This window comes from Dermochelys coriacea, chromosome 2 (assembly GCF_009764565.3).
Source record: "Dermochelys coriacea isolate rDerCor1 chromosome 2, rDerCor1.pri.v4, whole genome shotgun sequence".
Taxonomy (NCBI): Eukaryota; Metazoa; Chordata; order Testudines; family Dermochelyidae; genus Dermochelys; species Dermochelys coriacea.
In genome coordinates, this window is record NC_050069.1 from 178,836,458 (window position 1) to 178,857,753 (window position 21,296).

The following is a 21,296-nucleotide window of genomic DNA, read 5'->3' on the forward strand; positions in this document are numbered from 1 at the left end:
ACAGAGAACAGGTGACCAGCGTGCAAGTAGGTTGGTTAGCATGTTCCCTATGTCCCATCATCACATTGGTCGATGTTTGCCTATGGGTTTTTTTAATGTATTCATGTCTGAAAAGTGAATTTGATATGACACATGATAATCTATGAAAATGTTAATCAATACAAATAGTTTAAGCTGTCATCAAATGCACTTCTTTAGTCAATACTCATATCGCTGAAAACAATGTCACTGTCACCAGGGCTTAATTTGCACAGCACTTAAATATTGGACTCTGTGCATCAATGCACTCCTCTTCAAATACTGTAGGTAAACACATTTTCTCCCTATTTAAGGCTGAAGCACTCAGCACGCATTTAGCTGAGCTGAATCCTCCCTTTTGAATACCTTGATAGGTCCACTGGAGGGCAAAATTAATACTTAATTGAATCTCACAGTCATCAAAATAATCAATACTTTTTTATTATTTATTCTTTACAGTCTGTTGACTGTTTCAAACCTCTTTGGGAATGGTGGAAAGGATTCATGGCGTTGAAACACTGTCATTTAACAAAGTAATTTTCAGTGGGGCATTAGGGGTTGTGAAACATATAATAAAACAAAAATAGTGGCTTATAATAGGAAGAAAGAAAAGAATTATATTTCTGCCATCTAACAAAACAGGATAAATAAAAAAGCAAGTGCAGGGAGAGGGAGAAAGGAGGGGGAGAGGGAGAGAAAGACTGGCTTTTGAAGGGTTTTATCATATCAAGAGCAGAGCTGAGCTTTCATAATGCTGACATTTCTCATCCTGACAATCCTAAACAAGTGGAAAGGATGAGATCGCAGATATCATCTTTCATCACATTCCCCAGCTTAAAGAACCAACATGACAGCTTCTCTCCCCTTTACACTGTTAATTACTAAATAAAATACTGCTCTCTGTCAGCATTAGATTATTGCAGATAGCAACCACAAACATTACTCCATTGTTTTTTTTTTAAACCAATGATACCTACCTTGAATTCTTCAGAAAATAAATTGGGCTTGTGTCTACATATTGTAAATATATGAAATATAATCAATTTAATCAATGTGGTCAATCCACATTGTCAGGCTAAATTGCAAGTGATTTATTAACATTTTATTTACTGTATTTATTAGCTGGTAAGAATCTGAACATGGATTAGATATTTCTGGGGAGGAAACCCAGAAGTTCATAGATTTTTTGTTGTTGCTAATTTTATAAAAACATACTACAACAGCTGCATTTTTATTTTTATATGCCATATAAAGTATTTCTTAGTTGATTCTCAAGTGAAAGGTTACCTGAGGAAGTCAGATAAATTGTTTCAAAGTGTTGGGTGAAATTCTCCCCTCGGTTACATCTGGGTTCAGTGGGGTTGCACAGGTTTAATCCAGGATAAAATCTGAATGTATCATCATAATGTTTTTGGGACAAGCTAATGCTGCCCACAGGTCCACACTGCTAATTGAGGGTTTCCAAAATTTAGGAAGAGAACTGAGCCAGTTGTTTTCCAGATTAAAGTTCTGAGGTACCAAATTTTCAAATTGAGTTTATAAAGAGTGGGATGGAGAATAATAAGGAAAATATCATAATGTCATTGAGCAAAATTGGGCAAAACCCACCGAGGTTATTGGCAAAGCTCTCATTGACTTCACCGGGTTCAAGATTTCATCCATCTGTACATCAAAGGCACACCCTCAACCTGGAATCATGTGTTCATTCTGGTTACCACCTTTCAAAAAGTTACAGCAGAAAGAGAGGGGGCTCTCTGATGAGAGATTGAAGAGATTGGAACTGTTACCTGAGAAAGATGATATAAGACAGGACATGATCAAAGTATACAAAATAATAATGGACAGAAGGTAGATCAGGAATTACTCATCCTGTCTCATCTCACAAGAACAAAGAGAGACTGAATAAAACTGAAGTGTAGCAAATTCAGAAATGATGAAAGGAAATTGTTTTCCTCACAAGGTATAGTTATCCTGTGGAATTCACTGCCACGTGATATTGGAGACCAAGGATTTAGCAAGTTTAAAAAAGATTAGACATTTATATGGATAACGGGAATATTCAGAATTCTGATAGTTATCATTAAAACAGAAGATTTAGAAACAAAAGCCAATGGACTGTCTACATGTGAATTGACAACCCCTACCTTGGTCCATAGTGCAGCCTCCATTTTGCCTCTGAAGTGGCCTTGCCAGCTGATGCACAATTCATGACCTTTTCCATAAGCATAGAGGGTGTGCAGGAGTCTGTTCCAATGGCAGACTCCTCACAAAGCCCTTAGATAAGTCTAGACAAGGCTTAAATGAAAAAAGGGGTAGAGGTGATGAGGGCAGGAAGGGCGTTATGTGAAAATTTGCTTTAAATTAACAGATATAATTTCTGCTCCAAGTTGTTCTCAGGCATTTAATCAAATCACACTGCATTTAATCAAATGGAAATGTGCCTGTTTCATAGTGATTTTAAAGGTTGTTAAATACCATTATGATGTTATCTGTTACAAGATCAAAGTAAAAGTATTACATGCAACAAAGGAAAATCCTAATTCCCATACATAGTAACTGGTCTGTGTGCTGCAAAAGTCTGTGGGGGCCTGAAGGGGAGGAGGATAACTCATCCCCTAAAATACTCTACAGCTGCTGTTACAGCCTCAGAGTTGCAGGAGCCTCTATAGCTCCTGTCCTTTCCATGAGGAGAGCGGCAATAGCCACATATCCATCTGCCCACTCCTCCTTTGCTTGCACAAAGCCCCCCACTCACTGGACTGTGCTCTGGAACACTGGGAGTCCATGCACAGCAAATATCTGCGGTGTGAAGGGGACCTGGGTCCAATGCACTGGGGCCCAGCATTCTGCTCCACCACACAGTGCAATCAAAGTGGATCAGGATTCCTTACAGTCATGGAGCGCGTGCTGGATAAGGAGGCAGGATTCGCTCCCAAATGTTTTTGGACATTACTTCCATTCCTTATCTTTCGAAGGTTACAGGATAATGTTACACTGTACAGCCTAAGACAGGAAATTGTAGAGATCACAATACATACCATATGCTATCTAGTAAGTTTTAGCTTTCCATAAACAAAACTGGAAAACCCAGGAATGCAAGATGAAGCAGCATGAAGTGCTTTGTACATGGAATAAGAAGGCAGTAAAGAATAAAGCGGTTATAGTTCCACTGAGGAGATCTGCTATCATCATAACCAAAAGAGTAAAGCTCAAATAAAAAAAATAAAAATAATCCCAAACAAATTACCCATCATTCAAAATATACCCATTGTTTATTTTGCATATGGATGTAAATCCCAGATTCATGTCATGGACACCCAAACAGCTAATGATCACTGCCTGTTTAAAATGACACTTCCCAATTGCTCTTTAAAAAAGAAAAGGAGTACTTGTGGCACCTTAGAGACTAACAAAATTTATTTGAGCATAAGCTTTCGTGAGCTACAGCTCGCTTCATTGGATGCACGCAGTGGAAAATACAGTGGGGAGATTTTCTTACCCTATGTTACGACTTTCTGTTGCCAATTTTGTGCACTCATCAGTTCCCACTACTGCTTTTCTTCCTCAATGGCTGCTTATTCCTTCAATAGCTTTGCCACACTAGATACCTTAACTCTGCTGTTCTTAACCACTCCTAAGAGATTTTCTTCATACACAGGCTGTTGTACTTAATTTATTAATTATCAAATGAAATATGGTAGACTTGTAAATACAAAATCACAATACTTATCACATATAGTCATTCATTAGATGCCAAGATTTTAATTACTTCCCTCTGCAAAGTTACATGAAATACTGCTTCTAAATGAGGAGAACTTTTATTGTTATTTTAAAAGCCATGTCCTTCAATTCCATGGTAAAGATGCAGCTACTAAGCAAAGTGGTCAGTAAACAAAGACAACTTATAAAGGAAACTATATGTTCCTTGTGTCCTGCCCTGGGCAGAAGACTAAAGATAGGACTGTGATCTACTTAAATCCTTAATATAGGGCTGTGATAGGTTCTCTCCACTGGGATGAATATCACCCTTTTGTTCAGATATTGCTATCAGTTACACTGGCGTAATAACAGACAGCTGCACTATTAATGTTGTTACTCATTCCCTTTTTTTAAATAAGGTGAATATTAAAATTTCCTTTGACTTTATTCTGCCCTTATTTTTAAACTATTTGCTTTATAGTTATATTTATAAGTTTAAAAATGCTTTAAAAGTATAATATTCATCATTTCCTTATAACTTAGACAAGTCTATCAATTTACAATATCTGTATTAACTTTTACTGGAAAAAACTATTCTATTTTAGAGTCTTACTTGTCACAACAATAAAGCTGAAGTCCCTGTTTGCCTCAGAAGTTTTAAAAACAGCAGCAAAGACTTTATATTTAGTAAGCCATTAGCCAGAACCATGATGATTAAAACATGTTTGTCATTAGGATAAAAACTGGTATAATGTAAAAATAATACTTTAAAAAAAGAGAGATATCTCACTACTTGGTAATCATTACAGGAAATATAATGTACTCTACTAAGGCCCTGTGCCTGCAATGAGTTCTGTCTGGGACACACTCAGAAGAAATATTTATTTTGACACAACAGCTCCCAGGAAACCTAGAACTGTCTATACACAAAAGGTGTATCATTTAAACTATACAAAGCACTACTGCCCTCCTCGTATGGACATTGGTATACCAATCATACTAGTATAACTTATTTCTGAATAGGAAGGGAAAAAGCTATCATAATGTAAGGCATCTTTACACTTGTATAATTGTGTCCACACTAGGGGTTGTCCCAGTGTAACTATTTTGATGGGGGAAAAAAACCCTCACTCCTAATCAAAACAGTTTTACCAGCAGAAAATCTGTGTATAAAATAGGCCTCAATAATGTTAGCAAGTGACAATGACTAATGTCTTCACTGGAACATGAATGGCTAAAATTCCACTTTCTGAGAATTTGGAAGTGGTCCAGTCATTAATTGGTTTGTTATCAGGTGTTAAATAGGTGTACCATTCTAACTGCAAGTCATTGAATTTAAAGCCAGAAGGGACCACCAATATTTTAATACAGTAATTGTTAAATAAAATTAAGAAATAAAGATCAAATTCTAAATGAAATATATAATAAATATGAAAACCAGTGACTCTTTATGCCGGTATTTTAATCAGTGCATTATTTTATCTTATTAAGTGTTTTCAGAATGTATTTTTATGGTATTTTAATCAGGACAGCTGAAGTAAATAGCCCTGGGTAAAGGCTATTCCAAGATTGGGATAATTGGGTTGACAAGGTTTTCACCAGGGTGTATTTTATAAATTTTATAAATGTTGCCTAAGGAGAAGATTAATTTAATTGGTATTTGACATAATTTACTAAAGCTTTTAATATCTCATTTTCCCTTGAGTCACCTGCAACCTAGTATCATGGCCATCATCTTATCACTTCTAGAGGTACCATAATGATAAATTCTTTTATAAATAAGAGCATTGGTTACTGGATACTTCTGCAATTGTTACCTCCTGCTGCCGTAAACATTGTTTTGTCTGCTACTGCCATTTTATCACTGGTATTCTTTCTCTGACACATCCAAAACTATGACTGCGAAACCCATTCTAAAGACAATTTTATTTAACTTCACCACTCTCCCACAAATCACAACTTGCTATCTATCCTTCCTTTATTCAGCAAAGCTATGGAGAACATCATCTTCTCTTATATTTCCCTACACAACCACCTTAACCACTTTTAGTCTGGTGTTTCTGTAAGTAAAATGAGCATGACTACTGATACTGGGTTTATGATGTCCCCTCTTGGGCACAAATCTCTCTCTTTAAACTCACATTTGATTTTATTAAAACTCTCACTACTTTCAACCATTCTCTCCTTCTATAGTGCCTTGAGTAAGAAGCTGATGTCTCCAGCATGTTCATCTTCTGATATGAATTGTACTTTTCAAATGATCTCCTCTTTAGTTCTACTGAAGGCTTTAAATTAATTATCTTCTTGTCTCCTCCACTACTGAAATTTTCAAGTTTCTTTTCGTCTTCCTTTTTCCATCTCCCCTTTCTCTGAAGTGTCTCATTATTAGCTTCAATCTTGGTATCATTTTTCTGCAGATGATGCTCAACTGTGCATCTAACATCCTGGCTATAGTTGAAGGAGGTAGTGTGTCTGGTTAAAAGTAATTTTTAAAAGACGTATTTCCCAACAGTACCCATGTTGCTTAAAATACCTCAGATTATTTAAACTGAACAAATTTTAGAAGTCTAATTTACTTTTCACCATTCAGGTTGTTCGTTTCCTTTATTCCGTTTCTCTTAGCTTAGTCAGTGAAAATACATGAGTCTATTTCACTTTTGTTTTTCCAGGCAAAATCCTTTTCATAAACATGTAAAATCCTCATAGTCCTCATTAACTAGTGCACACTTTGGATGCAAAGATTGGTAGGGAATCTTTATTTGTCTAAAAATGCAGTTTTTATTGGAAATTATCTTGGAAACATTACTTTTGGCCTTATACTTTGTAAAATCCTTTAAAAAATTTAGAGTTACATTTGACTTAGCATTGTCCCTTCAAGTTCTGTTCCCAGTACAAGATGGGACTTTGACCTTGCCTTCAATAATAAAATGCACAGCAGACACACATTTAAAAAACAAACTAAAAACAATTCGCCCCCCCATGAGCATAAGTGTGAAAGAGAATCCCACACAACAGATGTTACTAAACTCTGGAATGCACTCAGATAGCATGGTGGTGGGCACAAAATAAGAACCTGAATACAATAAAGTGTAGTAGTTAATTTCTAGCTCAAAATAGAATATAAATCCACTCAGATATATTAAATCTCCTAAACCAGTTGACAATACCTGTGGCATCCTATGCTGAGTAAGATGTGAATAGTGATTCCACAAAATACAACACTGTTGAGGAGAAAAGTTAACTTGCTAGAGAAGACAGCTCTGGACCCAGCTCCAGAGCAGCAAGATGCAGAGATGCCCAGTGAGGAAAGAACTCATGCAAATAAATTCCCTATTTTCTCACTCTCCACAATACACCCTATCTAATCCTCATCCTCGACTGCACAACCTGTAGGAATCACTTCCCCTGACATACACCTAATGGTCCAGATGTTTTACTTCCAATGCTATCCCTATGTTGTTGAAGTAACTACTCCTCTCAGTGACTGCTGGGTAGGAAGAGGAAACAGCTCTAGACCTGGCCTCCAGTTACCTGGACTACACTTTTTTAAATTACAGTGTCTGGAATAAAGAGCATTGTCCTGCCCTATCCCAATTATTAATCTTCCTCTCCTCCTCCTCTCCCAATTATTAATCTCACTCCATCCCTCCAGTTGTGGGGTGAATTATTCTTGTGAGGTACATAAGGTTATCTTCCTGCCCCAAGCTAGCAAGATCCTAATCATTTTAGTAGGACCAAGGCCAAAATCTTCAGATCTCGGAGGCCTGCATAGCTTCCATAGGCCTACAGCCACAGAGATTATTATTCTTTTGAACTGTCATGCTCATCAACATTGCTAAAGTGCCCCACGTTATCCCAATTTTCTTGAGTCCCACATATCAAGCAGCTGCCTCTCTACTCTGGGAACTCTGTGCCAAGAGGAGTTTCTCTTTTGGTCTTGCCTCCTCTCAACAGGACCTCTCTTGTGGGTAGGGTGCAGGCTTCTTCTATATTCTCACAGTCCCCTTATAGGTTCCTTGATGTTCTGCATGTTCCTCTCACTGGGCTACCAAAAGTCAGATCTCATTTACAAAGCCATCACATCTTTTGGGGCAGGCCTGCTACCCCGCTTCTGCTCACTCCATTTCCTCAAAGGTATCTTCCTCTCTTATCAACCCTGAATTCTTCCCTTGTATCCCCATCTCTTTCATTCCATTTCCTTCAGGTCTTTGAGTCCCACATCTACAACTTTACCTCACAAGCTACTACTCTCCAGGCTCTTTTCTGCCCCACCCTGCTGTCACTCTTGCCCCTTTCCAAATCTGAGAGTCTCCCTTAGAAATGCTGATCCTGCTCTTCCTTCATCTTGCTCTGTCCATGACTTCCCTTGTCTCTACCAGGTAGGAAGTTACAGAAGGAAGAAATTTGGGTAGCTAGCTAAGGAAGCTAGAAGTGACTGCTGGGAGACCAGGGAGCTGGAAAAGAGACCTCAGACCACACGCCAGAGGCAATACAATGGAAAGAAAACAAGCAGGAAGATACTGAACTGAGCCATCATGCAGGCACTGTGACTAGAAGCCTGACTCTTCCACAGAACAATTTTTATAGTGGGGGTGCTGCTGGTGGAATACATGGAAACCATGTAGTTGGCATTTGTTATTGTTATTTCAACCCAGGGATTGTGACAGCACCCCCAGCACCCCTACTTCCAGCACCACTGCTCTTCAACTCACATCACCATCACCCAACCTCAGCTGGGAGGAAGGAGGAGAATTTGGGTGAATTACAAAGAGCAATGGGGAGAATTCAGTTAGTAACCTGAGGGGGGGAAGAGAGAAGTAATGCCAAACATAATAGACCATCTAGAAAACTGGATCTGTTTTGTGGCCCTGATTATAAACAAACATATTAAAATTAACCTAAAATTCACAAGAATGTGCATGCACTACCTTCCAATGCCCCTTCCATTTCAGCTTTTTTGAAGATTTATTCAAAAAATTTTCCTTACCAGGATGGTAACTATGGATTCTGCCTTCAGTAAATGTGATCAAGGATGTTTATGCACTTATTCATTATTCCTAGAAAAAATTACCCATTCTATCCTGATATAATAAACAGATGCCCCAGTTGTCAGGAAGGAGGGGCTTTGTTACCAAAACAGAGGCCTCTCACTTGAGTTAAAGTGAGTAAGCATCAAGCTGTTATAGTCTCGGGGTCAGCCACTGCTAGAAGACATGATCCTCTGCACCAAACCAGAGCATTACTCTCACCTGCGTGATCTTACATTGTATTCTGGTGGCTTTGTGGAACGATTTGGTTTGAGGGTTTTGTTTGCTTGTTTTTTGGTTGATTGATTGATCTTTTGTGGCCTGTGCACAAGGTCTCCCAGGTTTGGATTCATCTCCCTTTAGTCCATCCTAGACCATACACTAAAAGCTCCTCCTTATGTTCCAGCAACATTAAGAATATTATCTCTGCATCAAGTAATTAGGTCACCTGCCCTTTGTTTTTGAGGAACTGCCCCTTTGGAATCAAGAACTACAAAGCATCCAGGGATGATTAGCGCTAGTCTTTCCTCAGGGAAAGTTACGTCACCAGTATTGCCAACCACAATTTCTGAACACCAGAGATATACACATATACATGATTCTTTTTATTTGCCGTCTGGTTTTTGAAATTTTTGGTGCACTTGGGTCACCTCTTTAAGCTTTTCTCCACAACCATCAATGCTTGGTTTTAAAAAACGAAACCTGAGATTCTACCAAAATTACTGGATTCTAGGGGCATCAAGAAAAAACTCCACATATAAGACTTGCACTAAGTTTCTGAGATTTGGTCATACAAGAACCATGCCAAGTGGAAGAGAGGAATGCTAGGAGTAGCTTGTCTAGAAGCTCAAGAGGAACTCAGGTCATCTAAGAGATATATCTAGTATGGCCGGCTGGAAAGCAAGAAATCCATTTTGCAAAAAGTATCAAGTGTTTTGAAATTTCATTCTCTTCTGCATCAAAATGAAATTGAGATCTTTCTAAATTATTAACAAAAATACATGAGAGTCACACCCCACAATAGCCAATACCTCAGTGATTAAGTCACTTCTTTGAGACATAGGAGAGTCAGGTTCAAGTCCTTGATCTGACTCAATCTCTCTCACTCAGTCTCTCCTGCTCTTCTACTTTGTATAAATTATTCAATATTCATTTGACCAGAGACAGGGAGAGAAACTGCCTCAATAACCCCATGGTTAGGGCATTCACACAAGATGTGGGACACCCAGGTTCATCAAGTCCTTGCTCTGAATCCCAGAGGAGTACTCTAACCACCTGGTGACTGGCTATTCTGGGACTGGGGAAGGGAAGTGTCCCTCTCTCTTTTTGACCAGAAATTCTCTTGGACTTGAGAAACATTCCCAACTAAAGTTTTGTTGAAACCAATATTCTGTTTCTACAAAACATTTTGGTTTTGACAAATCAGCGTTATTCAACACGTTTTGTCAAAACTAAACAAAAGCCAACCAACTTTATTATTGAGTACTACCCAGATGCGAACACTGCTTTTGCAAACAATTCACACCCCAATCCAAATCATGTTTGAAGCTGCTTTTGCTGTTCTTGTGCATGACTCATAAATCACATGCAGGCAGGACCTAACTCAACTCAGTTTAATATAGACAATCAGTCCTTAACCAAAACACTCTATCCAAAATCTGTCAGAGAATCCAAATCCAGATCCAAGTTTTACAGCTGGTCTCTCAGTCTATAATGTGTGAAAAGGCATGGTTCTACTCATCCCCAACTTTGGAGGACTCTGAATTTGAATCCCAATTTTGGAACTCAGGCCCAACTCTGGCTTTTAATACTGTTGATATGATTAAAGAAGTTGTCATCTCTTGGAAGCTGCTCTTAGTCTGTCTCAACCTGCACATCTCACTATACTAATACGCAATGCAGAAGTCACAGGGGAAATACTGAAAGGCCTTGCTCTCATAAAGTTGCCCTTCCTAACCCTCTGCAGCTAGTGGAGAAGCACAAACCTACACTTTTTCATTTCCTTTTCGATACTCACCCTCTTTACAATAAATTATATCACAAATGTCTCTTTGTGGAAGTATGAGACTGAAATCTTCATCTGAACCCAGCCACACACATTTCCATGTTCAAAGACGAAAGGCACCACTTTGCTGCAGTTTGCACCCACTAGCTTAGGAGTTAGCATCCCAAATCCTTTCTTCTATGCAGGGTCTCATGACTGACAGCAAAACCTGCTTAGAACTGCTAAACATACTGCAACGAATATTGCAGAACAATAACACCCTTCTTTTTGTATTTCTAAGCCTTTCCTATTTTTAAAATGTGTGCAATTTTTATTTATTTGGGGTTTTTTAAATCTCTGTATTTGGTGTTCGGGGTTACTTTTCTTGGTATCAGGTCTATAGGAACAGCTGGATTCCACATCCTCCTCTTCCTATCTCAAAATATTAATTCATAATTAAATATTTCTTTAAATGAATTTAATATACATTTACCTATCATGCAACTTTACAGGTGTGACCAAATCATCTGCAAGAGTACTTGTTTTTGTTTAAGAAGTTTAGGCTCATTGTGCTTCATACTTTTGGGAATGGTGCTAATCCATCAAAAGCTACAGGTATAGCTGCAAATTCCCAAGATGTCTTGCTTACTGAGTCAAGTGTCTTATATCAAATATCACATAAAGTAGCAATCCTGTGCAGCAGTCTTACAGGAGCACTTTAATACAAACCAGAGTACAATGCTGTTGAATGCTTTACAACTGAAGAAGAGCTTGTGCACCCACTCACTAATCATTTTTAGAGGTAATTACAATGTCTGGATTATTAATAAGCAAAAAGCAAATAATTTCTCAGGTATACTAGTATTTTCCTACACACAATACTCTTCCATACTGAGCACTAATAAAAAAAAGACAATTATTAGTAGAGCCCTGCATATCTGCGGATATCTGCTTTATATCCGTTGACCATTTTTGCGGATTGCAGATGGATGAAGATTCAAATTTTATAGCTAGCGCCTTGCAATTCTGCGGATATCTGTTTTATATTTGCAGATATCTGCATCCAGGGACCATTTTTGTGAATGGGATGAAGATAAAAATTTTGTATCCATGCAAGGCTCTAATTATTGGTCACAGTTTTCCTATTGTTCCTTCAGGAAAACCCTTCTAAACAAAATATTTTAAGAGGGATGGGTTAAAATCTGATCAAAGTAAAAAAAGTGTGCCATTCCAGTGCTGTTTTTTGTTGCTTGCTCTTGTTCTTGCAAACTGGTGAACATTGCTGGATTGTTCAATTTCAAGGAGTAACTAGCACCACTGTCCTTAGAGAACACAAAGTGGTAAATGCCTTTGAGTTCCTTCTGCATGAAACTGCAGAAACATCTTTCTGAAGATTCTGCTATTGTCCTTTGTATTATAAACCTATTTTTAAAAAACAAGGGGACTTAAGTTCCCACTTAAGTCAATTTGCAATATTGCCATCTACATTGATAGGAGCAGAATCAGAACCAAGGTTTCTCAACTAACTCTGCATGGTGACCAACAATCTAGGCTAAGGACCTGATCTTGCAGCTACTGAACCAATGGCAAAACTCCCATTGACTTTAAAGGTGATGGACCGAGCCCTAAATGAGGTCTGGTTTTATTTACTTTAATAAATTTAAGTCCATATCAAATTTCATAAACATCAGTCTCTTAAAAATTATTTTTCCAACCTAGTCAATATGTGCATTAGGCTTGAGTCCATTTCTAATAAGCAAATATAGTTTTCAAACTATAAACAAAAATCTTTATTCCCACAGAATAGTACCCTAAAAATACTTTACAAGACTTTGTTTTTGCAATGTGCAAGATTACACAAAATAGCCCCAACAACCCTGTAAAATCCATGCATCTGGACACACAGCTTGCACAAAATGAATAAGAAACACCTGAAATTACTTCAAAGTGCTGCAATCTGTAAAATGGGATCCTAGGGTGATGCAAAAGGTGTTGGTTTTGATACTTCAAATCTAGGGATACAAATTTATAAGATTACCTAGTCCATCCCAACAGAGGCCCATGCAAGATTCTTTCCTACTCTACATCTTCTAGTGCTTTGTCTAGTCTGGCTTTAAGAATCCAACACAATGACCTATAAATTCAGAGATCTCATTGTTAGAAAGTTTTTTGTTATATCTATTATACATTTTCCCTTTCTTAATTTTATCCCATGACTGCCACTTATTGCTTGTGCCATCCTAAGTAATTCCTCTCCATCCACAACATTTACCTGCTTCAGATTTCAGTAGATGGTTATAGCCTCACCTGTTGAGTAATTAACCAAACACATTTAGCCAACTTAATCTTCACAACATAAATCAAACCCTCTCATCTTTTAATCTACTACCTGACAGATCTTCAAAAGAGTCATAGAAGGGGTAAATGTCAGCCACCATCAGGAGGCAGCAAAGAAGTAAACAGAGCCTAAGGCCTTTGCAGTTGCTTGGGAAACCTCACCAATGGGTTATTTCTTAGGTTCCAACAACAGGCCTCAAATCTCCCACCTTGAAGACCCCCCAAAATAATTAGGGAGGCAGAAGATTTGCCAGGCTATTCCCACCCCAAAATATGAAAAAAGAATGAATGTCATTCATCGCAATTAAAAGATATGATCAGTTGAGTTAACAATAGGCTAGACAGACTCTAGGTAAAACTTGAAGACTGGAGTCCCAAATATAGTTATTTAAAGAAATTCATGTCGCCAAAAATAAGAAGCCATACATTCCTCCAGACCACTTAGCAGCTTTGGACAATTCTTCTGAATTCTTCTTGCTGAGGCCCTTTCCCTTATGTAAGCTGGGGAATAGTCCCGCTATTGTGGGAAACTTTCCTGGCTTCTGCACTACCCCGGTGAAGTGGGCTAGCGAAAGGATCCAAGTCCTCGCTCCCACTTTCTTTACCCAGTGAGGACTCCCCTTCCACTCTTCTGTCTGGCAGAGTCCTCGTAACCCCAACAAGGCTGGGCCCAGGATTCCTGGGGGGCTTAACCCCCAACTCTGCTGTGGTCACCTAGGACAGGGGCTAGGGTGTCCCCACTCCGGGGTACTCTCTCTGCACTGGACACTTCTCTGACCCACTGACCATTACATACAAGTTAAAGCAAATTAAAGTTATTTAAATCAACAATTAATTTTAAAAAGAATAAGGAAAGATGGGAAAGGTTAAAGGAAACACATCAACCCGCTCTGTGGCAGGGAAAATCACAAACAGTGTCTCTGGAATGTCAGGGCTGTTCACAGTCTGTTCCTTGCAAGTCCCAGGTCTTCTTCTCAGGCCCTGGCTGTGCTGCAGGTTGGACACTTGCTCGGGTGGTGGCCACACGCCCTCAGGCTCTAAGTGGTAGGACCCTTCTTCCCAGTGTTGCCCCCGCCCTCTCGGGGTTATGATCCAAGCCTGGCCTGCAGAGCCTTTTGGCTGAGGCATCTCTCTGTGCTGGGCCTGCTGCCCAGGGTCCCCCTCGGTGTCCCCAGCTGCTCACCGCACCCAGCTCCGGGCTGCTCCAGCCCCAGCTCCACCACTCTGTCTCTGCTGCTCTGCCTCCAGCTCCCTGGGCTGCTTCTTTGGCCCCTCTGGCTCTGGTTGCTGCAGCTCTGCTCCCAGGGCAAGTCTACTCTCTCCGGGCTGTGCCTCTGGCTTTGGGGCTGCAGCTCTGCTCCCAGGACAGGGTCTGCTCTCTCTGGGCTGCTTTTCTGGTCCCTCTGGATCCAGCACATATCTGCTCCCCAACTTAGCTCAGCCCCACTCTGTCTGACCCAGGCAAATGCAGCTCAAATGGAGGATGGGACCTCCCTGGCCTCCTGACTCTCTGATTAGCCTGCCTGCCCTGTCATTCAGGCTGACCTGGAGCATTGGTCTCTCCCCATTGTTCCTGGGGACTATCAGTCTCAGGGTCCTGATTTCCCATTGACCCTTCCCCTTTTAGTACTGGGAGCTAGCAACTAAAATACCCCCACTGAATGTTAGTAAGGGGGCAATAGTCCCCTTACACTTAGCTCAGGGGTGGCGAACATGTGGCTCCGGAGCCGCATGCGGCTCTTCGGAAGTTAATATGTGGCTCCTTGCATAGGCGCTGACTCTGGGGCTGGAGCTACAGATGCCAACTTTCCAATGTGCCAGGTGGTGGTCACTGTTCAACCCCCTGCTCTTCCCCAGGCCCTGATCCCACTCCATCCCTTCCCCCAAGGCCCTTCCCCCTTCCCCCGAGCCTGCCATGCCCTCACTCCTCCCCCTCTCCCACAAAGCCCCCTACGCATGTGAAATAGCTGATTGCAACAGGCGCGGACTGGCAGGGCTGCCAGTGGGTGGGAAGTGCTGGGGGCTGGAGCTGATGGGGGGCTGCTGAAGTATTACTGTGGCTCTTTGGCAATGTACATTGATAAATTCTGACTCTTTTCAGGCTCAGGTTGGCCACCCCTGCCTTAGCTACTTTCATTAATAATCAGGAATTTATCCCTAGTGACTAGTTGCTGTGGGTAACAGCAGAGATTACTCAATTCAAACAGCTGTTCCTTGGTCCTGATTTGAAATCATGCCAAGAGATATATAATAATGTAAATAATATTGTAGCAGGGTGGATACTCGCTGGGGCCCAGAGAGCTGTTGCAGAAGAAAGGCAGCAGGGTTGACTGGGGAAGCAGCTCCAGCTGGGGGTCATACCCCAATCAGGGCCCAGCTGGCTCTATAAAGACTGTGAGCCAGAAGCCCAGAGAGAGAGAGAGAGAGAGAGAGAGAAGGAGAAGGACAAGGACAAGGACAAGGACAAGGACAAGGACCTGGCTGCAGACGTTTAACCAAGTATCTGGAGGAGAGCAGGGCTGGAGAGCTCCGGCCTAGGAAAGCCCCAGGCCTGGTAAGGTCTATTAGGTATGGGAGTTCCAGGGGGCACCCACAGGTAGGCAGAAGCAGCAGGTCCAAACCCAACCTTGCCCGTGATGAGTGGCTCATATTGCAGTCTGCCCCAGTGGGGGTGCTAGCTGGTGACTGGCTGGAGCCTACGACTGAGATGAGGTAGGGATAGTGGGTGGGGGCGTTCCCTTTGGAGGGGGAGACCCAGAACTGTGGGGTACTGCCAGCAGGCAGCACCCAGTGAAAGGGGCACCAGGGTTCCTGTGAGGGACATGGGAGCCAGCAGCAAGTCAAGACACTGGCCTAAAGAGGGCACTCGGGAGGTGGGAACGCTAATTCCCTGAGACAATCAGCAGGAGGTGCCACCGGTGACTCTGTGTCCAGTTACAAATATAAATATCCTATATTTACAAATCAAACATCTTATTGTGAAATCTGGATATGGCACTACCTAAACCTTTAACCACATTTGAGGAGTTGACCCAGGAGCAAGCTGGAACAAAATGTTTAATTTCTAAAACATCAACAATTTTGATTGGAAAAAGATGTTGAGAAGAGAACCATCCATACGAAAAGATGGGACGAGATCTGGATAAAGAAATTGATCTGGATGAGTGGGAGTCTATATGGGAAAGATGATATATCTCTTCAATCTGAGTCACTCAAAGAATTTTTTTTCTCTAAATTACTGTATAGATGGCATTTGAGACTCGTATTTTGGTTATTAAGGAGGCACTCTATTGGAGATGTTGCAGAGAAAGAGGAACGTGTTGCATACGTGGTGGCTGCATCCAGGAATTGGATGATTTTGTGATGAAATTATTAAAGAGATTAATCTCGTGACAAAATGCTGACTTCCTAGAGATCTGTTGACCTGCTTGCTTAATACTCCAGTAAAGGATCTACATTTTAAACAGAATGACACATGAATTTATTTTTTTTTATTGTTAGCAGCAATAGTTTGTATTGTACATTATTGGAAAAATGATGGTGGCCCTTCTATGGAGTTGTGGTACAGTTAAATACAGACTGGCCTTGTAATGTATATACCAAGTACATACACATGAGAAGTACCAAAAAGAGGATAGATATTTAGAAATTTGGTCACCCTTTTTAGAGTACTCAGAGAAGCCCAGCAAGCCAGAATCTTTAGCCAGGTTGTCTGACTATTAACCTGATTCTGACTGAGTTACATGCTCAATGTAGTATGTTCACATTTCATTGTAACTTTACCTTAATTAAAAGTTTTGAAAAAGAATGAGTGGAACGGCCATCTAAAATCCTACAGAAATCCCTGAAGCATTGGCCTGGCTCTCCTCTCTGCAAAGTCCCTGGAGATGGGGCAAGGAGAATTGCTTAGCCACTAGGCAGAGCAAGGGGAGACATGTGGCTGGCTGAAACCACAATATACAGTGCGGGTTCATTCAGTAAGCTAAGGCCAGTGTTTGGGCTCCTAATGAAATCCAGGCTCACCTGCTTTAACTATTGTGATTTTTGTTGCAAGTATTCTGTATAATTCTGATTACAATACCTAGTCAGAGAGTGGCTCTGAGGGTTAATATTTTGAAAGGCCATTGACTGCTTCAGATGAAGGATATAGCAATGCAAAAAGGAAAAGTAGCAAGGTTTACCCAGTCTTGCTACAGCCCCTGCTACTGCCTCAGTTTCTCCTTGTTCCCTAGGAGATCAGCCTTCTCACTGCACACTCCTCTTTCAATGCAAAGCTCACAATAGCACATCTTTACCCCTGCTTTCTTAGCTGGCTCCTAACCTTTAGTGCAGGGTTCTTAGTCCTATACCCCACATAGGCTTTCCTCCCCACACTCACTCTCTCTTAGCTGGCTCCTGCTTTCTACAGGCTTATATCACCCAAGCCCTCTAACTCAGAGATAGCAAGAGCTCCTCTGTACAACACAATTATCTGACTCATTTGAGTCTCTACCTACATTCACCCTCACTAGAGTCAGGCTGCCCTCTCTCTCTCTCTCTCTCTCTCTCTCTCTCAGCAAGCCTGGTTCTGTGTCACATGCTCCCATCATGTGACACTCCTGGACTCATTCCCTTCACCTGTGGAGCTGGGCTGCACCTGGCCCCAAAAATAGAGGGCCAGCTCACCAGCTGATAGGCAGCTACAACAGGGCTATATATTTAGCAGAACAAGCCCCATAGAAAACTTTGTATCTATGTGGAAGAGCCTACAGAAAAGCAGAATACAAGCAACATAGGTAGATTTGGGATGAACAAAACAAACAACTTAAGCACATTTTTCCTTTTCTGTTTGCTTGCCTTTTACAAAAGATTCAAATTCATAAATTTAAATTAATCCAGTTCTGGGATCCATTCATGCCCTTTACAACATTTCATTTATCTATCAAGGTACTTGTATGGCTCTTATCATCGTAGCATGTGAGCACTTAATCATGAACCTATGATCACTACATGTAAATGTAGCCTGTCCCAGGAACCCATGTGGATATTAAAATGTTCTTTTTTTTTTCCATAAAATCAAGTCAGTATGCAACTACTGCAGTGGGACACCTTATGTAAGCGTAAGGGGACTATTGCCTCCTTACTAACATTCAGAAGGGGTGTTTTAGTTGCTAGGTCCCAGTACTCAAAGGGGAAGGGTCGATGGGGAATAGGACCCTGAGACTGACAGCCCCCAGAAACAATGGGGAGCAGCCAATGCTCCAGGTCAGCCTGAATGACAGGGTGGGCAGGCTAATCAGGGAGTCAGGAGGCCAGGGAGGTCCCATCCTCTGTGTGAGCTGGAATTGCCTGGGTCGAGCTAAGAATGCAGGGGCCTGAGCTGAGCTGGGGAGGAGAGCTGTGCCAAATCCAGCGAGAGCAGATTTGCCCTGGGACCAGAGCTGTAGCAACCAGAGCCAGAGGGGCCAGAGAAGCAGCCCAGGGAGCTGGAGGCAGAGACAGAGTGGTGCAGCTGGGCCTGGAGCAGTCCAGAGCTGGGTGCGGTGAGCAGCTGGGGACACCGAGGGGGACCCTGGGCAGCAGGCCCAGCACAGGGAGACGCCTTGACCAAGAGGCTCTGCAGGCCAGGCTCCGATCGTAACCCCGACAGGGCGGGGGCGACACTGGGAAGAAGGATCCTACCACTTAGAGCCTGAGAGCTCTAAGTGGCCACCACCAGAGCAAGTGTCCAACCCACAGCATCCCTGCAGCACAGCCAGGGCCTGAGAAGGCGGCCTGGGACTTACAAGGAACAGAGTGAACTTCCCTGACGTTCCAGAGACCCTGTTTGTGATGTTCCCTGCCACAGAGTGGGTTGATGTGTTTCCTTTAACCTTTCCCATCTTTCCTTATTCTCTTTAAAATTAATTGTTGATTTAAATAACTTTAATTTGCTTTAACTTGTATGTAATGGTTAGTGGGTCAGAGAAGTGCCCAGTGCAGAGAGAGTACCCCAGAGTGGGGACACCCTAGCCCCTGTCCTAGGTGACCACAGCAGAGTTGGGGGTTAAGCCCCACAGGAATCCTGGGCCCAGCCTTGTTGGGGTTACAATGACTCTGCCAGACAGAAGAGTGGAAGGGGAGTCCTCAAGGACCGGGAGGCCACTGGGTAAAGGAAGTGGGAGCGAGGACTCGGATCCTTTCGCTAGCCCACTTCACCGGGGTAGTGCAGAAGCTAGGAAAGTTTCCCACAATAGCGGGACTATTCCCCCGCTTACATAAGCTTGACATATCTTCCTCTAAACGGTGTAAGTCAATAAAATTATATTGTAGCCATTGACAACACATACAATTTTGTCTGTTTGATATCCCATTAGCAGCCACAGTAGTTATGTGAAAAGCTCTTCTCTTTCCCTAGGAGAGTATTATAGTTTTTGCTCTCACAATTTAGGCATATTTATAGGGAGCAGAATAATGCCACTTAAATTGCTGTCACAGTGTTTGTTACTTTCCAATATAATGTGCACAGTAAGTATTCCATCCACACACCTTCATACAGGTTTACTAGTAAAGCAGGGCCCACATCTCCTACATGGCACCAAATTTCTCCTACGTGGCCCATTGCACCTCTGCATCCAAAGAATCAAAAGGGCAGAATACTGGTAGACTACACACTGAGCTTAGATGTGCAAGAAATTGCAGTACACTAGATTTTGCACGTCTTTCACATGAAATACTTAGAGCTCTATGCCAAGGAAAGAGATTGGGACTTATGCACATGTACTATTTTTCCTTGTTTACGTTCTTCACAGCAGGACAGGTGAATTATGAATGCATATCAATATTATGATGGAGATTTCCTAAAGCATAGAATATCCAAAAGCCTTAAAGTTTGAATGAAGGAATATAGGGTCAGAAGATCAAAGTCAAGTAATGCTGGGGTTAAAGATATATGAGGACAAAAAGAGGCTTTAAAATATATCAGGGTAGAATAAATACTAGATAGGAGAGCGATTAATAAAATGAAGAGTGAATCTAAACCAGCAATGATCCTATAATGGCTCCACTGATAAAATCAGACATTAAAAATGAAGGAAATAGTGAATCCCAGTCAATATAATAGCTAACAAAAAGTAAGGGGGGGAGATTATATTATTACCCATTTAGACAAATCAGCCATTTGCTAGGAATCTGGAGCAATTAAAGTGGTATGTGTGCTTAAATGGAACTCTCCATTTTGGAATCCAATTCACTTCCTGTCACACCAGCTAGCAAGCTACCTTGCAGTAGTGGTCTAAGATTTAGATGATCTGTGTAGCTCTCTAGACACACCCACACAATCTACCACTCACTCAGACCACTGTTACTGATTCTCCATCAGTGGTCCAGTCTGACCTTAGCACCAGTAAGCTGTGATAAAACAACTGAGAGTGAGAGATAATAAACAGGAAAGGGAGGAGGATAAAAGTAACAGTAATAAGATTGGTTTCAGAGTAGCAGCCGTGTTAGTCTGTATCCGCAAAAAGAAAAGGAGGACTTGTGGCACCTTAGAGACTAACAAATTTATTTGAGCATAAGCTTTCATGAGCTACAGCTCACTTCATCGGATGAAGTGAGCTGTAGCTCACGAAAGCTTATGCTCAAATAAATTTGTTAGTTACTAAGGTGCCACAATTCTGCCTTTTCTTTTTGAGTAATAAGGTTATGTAGATACATGGATTTAACAATATAAGCAATTCCATTCAATCCTTACATTTTGGTTTTTTGCTTTTTTTGGTGCTTTGTTCTTTGGCAGGAAGAGATAGACCTTTGGTACATGAGAAAGTGTAGGATGTAACTTGGGATCATGAGGTAAACATACAAGCTGGATGCTCCCAATTCAGTGAGCAGAAGTGAAATCACCCTTGTTTAGTTTTAGAGTTAATCCCATATCTAGATGAATGGGGAGTTCCCATCAGCTATTATTCCAGACTTAGAAAGAAAACATTACACTGGTTTGTGTTTGGAAGATTTATATATATATTTAATAAAAGCTTAGATTCTGCAGCGAAGGGTGCATTCTTCAGTAAATTCCAAGGCTGAGGAACTGCAGAACAAACCTGACCTTTTTTAGTGGCATGTTACTGCACAATGGCGGGAGGGGGATTTGTGACACAAGATGGGGAGGGCTCTGAGTTACTATAGAGAATTCTTTCCCAGATGTCTGTCTGGTTGGTCTTGCTGACATGTTCATGGGGTCCAAATGATCCCCATATTTGGGATTGGGAAGGAAT

General features: G+C 41.3%; 1 protein-coding gene across 1 annotated transcript in view; it reads right to left on the minus strand.

Annotated features, from left to right (window-relative positions):
• POU6F2 (POU class 6 homeobox 2) overlaps positions 1-21,296 on the minus strand; it is a 371,816-nt gene that overhangs the window by 307,583 nt on the left and 42,937 nt on the right. The gene's annotated exons all lie outside the window — the stretch shown is intronic.